The sequence below is a fragment of the Cynara cardunculus genome (genome assembly GCF_001531365.2).
Source record: "Cynara cardunculus var. scolymus isolate 2C chromosome LG 17, CcrdV1, whole genome shotgun sequence".
Classification (NCBI taxonomy): Eukaryota; Viridiplantae; Streptophyta; class Magnoliopsida; order Asterales; family Asteraceae; genus Cynara; species Cynara cardunculus.
This window is the reverse complement of record NC_037544.1, coordinates 20,676,375-20,681,711: the sequence shown is the minus strand read 5'-3', so window position 1 is coordinate 20,681,711 and position 5,337 is coordinate 20,676,375. Positions and strand designations below refer to the sequence as shown.

Below are 5,337 nucleotides of genomic sequence, written 5' to 3'. Positions count from 1 at the left end.
TCAACTTTCAAAATTGCCATTTTGGGGAACCAACTTGCAAAATAATTATAGAAAAATAACTAAAATTCGTTTTTTTTTTTCCAAAAATTAATGCAATAAAATCTATTTTTCATTTCAAATCTTTTTTTTAATTCAGATATCAAATTGAACATTTTAAAAATAATTCAAACTACCACAATAAAAATTGTTTTTTTACCAATGCAAAAAAAAATCAATTTAATAGAAAAAAATTAATTGATACTATAAAAAATAAATATTAAATATCACATTCAAGATTTTTATATCTAACCAATCCGTATCAATATTAAAGTTTAAATCAAATTTGGCAAATCAAACCAAAAGTTTGATAGAGACCCTTAAGTTATCTGTTACCTGTTCAACAGATCAACTAGACCCTTAAATAAACAAAAAGTTTGATAGAGACCCCTAAATGACGATTTTGAAAGTTGGTTCCCCAAAATAGGCATCAGGTGAAAGTTGGTTCCATTTTGTTGCAATTTTCCCTAATATTTATTTTTTATTGCATCAATTAATTTTTTTTTCTATTAAATTGATTTTTTTTGCATTAGTAAAAAAGACAATTTATTGTGGTAATTTGAATTTTTTTTAAAACTGTTCAATTTGATATCTAAATTTAAAAAAAAACGAGATTTGAAATGAAAAATAGATTTTATTGCATTAATTTTTGTAAAAAAAACGAATTTTAGTTATTTTTCTATAATTATTTTGCAAGTTGGTTCCCCAAAATAGGAATCAGGTGAAAGTTGGTTCCCCAAAATGACGATTTTGAAAGTTGGTTCCCCAAAATAGGAATCAGGTGCAAGTTGGTTTCCTCAAAATGACGATTTTGAAAGTTGGTTCCCCAAAATAGGAATCAGGTGCAAGTTGGTTCACAAAAATGACAATTTTAAAAATTGGTTCCCCAAAATAAGAATTAGGTGAAAGTTGGTTCCATTTTGATGCAATTTTCCCTTGGATAAACAACTTATACCGGTCACAAACTGATAATAAGAAGTTTTTGAAGAAGTTAAACCTTTCTGACTTATAATAAGTCGATTAGTGCTTTTGTAGAAAAAACATAAGTTGTTTCAAATAAGCAATCCCAAACACCCCCTTATATTCCGTCATTTACTTTCCATTATTTAATTTTATGTCTTTTTACTGCAATTTGTCATTTACTTATTCCAAAGAGATTTGTTTATCCGTATATTTTAAGAACAAAATTTGTCATTTTAACTGGTCCAAATACTACATAGAGATATGCGTTGAAAGCTATAATATCAGTGCAATGGTGAAGTCCGAGAGAAATACCTTCAAAATAAATAGTGAAAATAGTTGTTACTAATGGCATGCCATAGCATTTTGCCAACATTATTTTATCCTATGACATTTTGACAACATTGGTCTACTGGAAGCTATATTTACATCTCACCCGAAGTCTTACACCCTAGCTTTCTGTTAATCTTAGTAGTGTTAACTCAGATCTAATCAAAGTCTTCAAATCCGCTTTCTAAAATCATTTCCTTCGTAAAACTTTTACTGAAATTTTACTACAATCCATGTGGACTATACTCGGTATTTGTACCACTTTATTAATTGAAAGATGATATTGGAACTAATTGTATACTTGCTATTAGACCAGATTACTAATGTGGGTATGTAGAAGATCCTGTCAAGTTTTTGGCGCTGCTGCCGGAGATTGGCAAGCTAAAAGTTGTTTTTAACAACAACATTAAAGATTTGATTTTTCAAACACCATTTGATTCACTTTAAAGTGGTGTATGCCATGGATACACCATGGGGAGTTTCTCAAATTCGATCTAGATATTGAGAGAACATTCCGTAAAGAAGCGCACAAAGAGCATTTTTTGCTCTACTCCCTCCTAATATGGCGTTACCCCCACTTGTCGAAGATGTACCCCTCCAACAACCGAGATTGAAAAATCCACCCCCAGGATTTGATCAAATAGCACGGTTTCAACCTTTTCTACAAAATCCACCACCACTTTTTGAAATCCACCAGAACATCCTTTTCAGCAAGGGTCACCAAATCAAGATGATGCACATAATAACACAGAATCTGAAAATAATGATCAACCAAGGGTCAAGCTCCAAATATAATTAATCTTGCGAGATCTAAAATTGGAAGAATCATGGACTATGTTATTCCTGATTTTGAGCAATTGGACTCAGTGATAGTCAGGCCTCAGATGATAGCCCTCCATTTCGAGCTTAAACCGATCATGTTCCGTATTTTGTAAAAAATGGACAATTTGTTGGATTACCATATGAAAATCCTCACTCACATTTAAAATCTTTCATGAAAATTACTGATGCTTTCTTGATCTCGAGAGTGTCTAACGATGCTCTAAGACTTACTTTGTTTCCATTTTCTATACGGGACCAAGCAAAGTCATGGTTTAATTCATTATCACCAGATTCTGTACCATCATGGAGTAATATGGTAGAAAAGTTTTTGTGAAAATATATTCCACCCACCAAGAACGCAAAGTCCAAATTTGAAATTTGTCTTTTTAAACAAATGGACGATGAAGTTGTTCCTGATGCATGGGTTGTTTAAAGAGTTGTTAAGAAAATGCCCTCACCATGGCATTCCTTACTGTATTTAACTCGAGATGTTTTACAATGAGTTAATTCCTACGGCTAAACAGATGCTCGATGCGACTGCAGGCGGGGTCTTTACAACTAGTACCTATAATGAAGGGTATGAGATTGTTAGGTTCAATATTTTGTACTTAAATGTTGTATCTAAACTTTATGTTTATTGTGTATTCCTTTTGTATAAATATGGTGCTTTGTTGTAGTTTGTGAGTAGAGTAAGAGTGTAAAAGGGTTGTAAAAAGTAAGTTATGTGTAAACCTTTGAAGATCAATCTAAGCCTTTGAAGATAATTTCTCTCTCTACATTTCTACATTTTTACCATTAATGATCTTGTGATTGTTCTTGTTAATTTAAGATTTTATTGATTAAAACCTGGGAACATCAATTGGTATCAGAGCAGGAAAACAGCAACCAGAGAATCATATTGAGTCGAAGAATTTCTGTGATTGATTAAAACTTTCCATTTTTAGTCAAACCTTCATATCTACTGTTTGATTCTTGAATTCGGTATTTTGTATATTTTTGTGATTGAATTTGATTGAATTCTGTGTGAAAATCATTTCTGAATTGATTGGTATGATTCAACTGCATAATTGAATTGATTTTTTTTTTGTAAGGGTGTCCGGGCCAAAGCCCGACTAATCCCCGGAAAATTTGGAGGCTAAACATGGCCTCACATAAATGTCGCCAACACTCCCCTCCCAGGGCTTGAACTCGGGTTCATGACTATGTCATGCCCAAGCATTTACCACTAGGCTGGAAGGTCTTTGACTTGATTTGGTGTTTCAATTTTGGATTTTTTGAATTTCTTGAATTTGAAACAATTCTTAGTATTCATCAATTTAATCTGTTTTTGGATGAAATTTGTGTTCAAAACTTTTTTTGGAAAGTTTTTGAAATAATCTGTGCAAGTTTTATTAAATTTTGATTGATTTTGAGTGTATTTGGATCGTTTTTTGCATATTCTGTTAACAAGTTTCTTTATCGGTCGTTGAATATAAGAGATAAAGACTCTTCATCAGTCATTGAAGTTTCATTGAATTTCTTTAAATTTCTTATTGTTCGATATCCCGCATTCCTCGCTTAGTGTGTTAAGCGATATCTTGTCTTCATCGCTGGTTGAATTGCGCGATAACTTGTGTTGTTCGATAAGCATTTGATGTCCGATTAGTAAGAGTTGGAAGATAAGGAGTTAGGCGATAAATAGTTGGGCGATAAGAGACTTGAAGGATAAGCAAGAGTTGTCCGGTAAGCAAGGTTGAGTAATAAGCAAGTGTTGTCCGATAAAGTGTTAAGCAATAAGCAAGTTGAGTAATTTTCAGGTTGAGTGATAAGTAGTCTGGTGTGTGATAACCGGGTCCTGATTATTACCCAAGGTATTTATTATGTGAATTAATTGTTTATGTAGATACATGCTTACATGGATTAAAATACGTAAGTACATGTATTTCATGCATAGATTATATGCAAGATATGTGTTATATACATATGTATGCATGCTTTTATATATATGTTGTATGTAAGTGTGTGTGTGTATGGGTTTAAAATACATGAATGGATAGCTATTATGTACATGCATGCACATGGTCTGAGGTTGGATTGACTGACTTTCCATATTTGGAAGTATAAGTAGAAGTTTTGTGGAGAGAAGCAAGTTTTCTGTTTTCTTTTAGAAATCCTGTGAGATTTGGTATAAAGCCTGTCCGGATTTCTTGCATATTTGGAATCAAAGTGGGTTTGCATTTGCTAAATTTCAAAGGTGAGTGATTTCTAAACCCTTTTTGCATAAAATTTGTTACTGATTTTATTTGAATGTTGCTTATTATTAGAAAGAAATCAGTTATTCAATTAAGGTTTTTATTCAGACAAAGGGTGACCGGATTAAGTCTAAACCGGACAAAGCTTGTCCGGATTACTCTTAAACTGGATAAGAGGTGTCCGATTTATTTATAAATCGCTTAAGTGTTGTGCGATTTAGGGTGTTAGTGAGAATTTTGAACTATGTAAACCAGACAAAAGTTTTGAACGGAGAAGTATGAATACGACCAAGCATTGTGCGGTTTAGCCTTAAATCGCCTAAGGGTCGTGCGGATTAGTTATAAACCGATCACGTATTGAGCGGTTTAGTCTTAAATCGATCATGTGTTGTCCGGATTGTCTTAAACCGAACATGAGTCATGCGATTTAGTCTTAAATCGACCAAATGTTGTCCGAATTAGTATATCAGGCAAGAAGATATAGTGTTGTCCGGATTATATATTCGGATAACTTATTCGGGTGACCTATATTTGATAATTTTCAATATTGAATATTTTATACATTTATATAATTTGAAAATGTTTATTATTGGGTTTAATTATGGATTTATAAAAGGGGTATTTGTGATAACCGGGTCCTGATTATTACCCAATGTATTTGTTATATGAATTAATTGTTTATGTGGATACATGCTTACATAAAAATTAACGTGAGTATGTGTATTTTATGCATAGGGATACATGCATAATATGTGGATATATATATATATATATATGAGTATGTGTGTGTTGTATATATGAGTATATATATATATATATATATATATATATGCATGTGCATGTATGTGGGAAATTTGGCTGGTTTAGCTGACTTTCCTATTTTTGGAAAGTATACATATATATATATATATATATATATATATAGGGTTTGAAAATTTGGTGAGGTTTCTGGTCTCAT

The 5,337-nt window shown here is 32.0% G+C and overlaps 1 non-coding gene across 1 annotated transcript; it reads right to left on the bottom strand.

The window, feature by feature from the left end:
- Positions 1-2,509: 2,509 nt before the first annotated feature.
- On the bottom strand, positions 2,510-2,614 carry LOC112501348. Its single transcript, XR_003067480.1, has one exon. It is a non-coding gene; the product is annotated as a small nucleolar RNA R71 (small nucleolar RNA).
- Between the last annotated feature and the right edge of the window lie 2,723 nt (positions 2,615-5,337).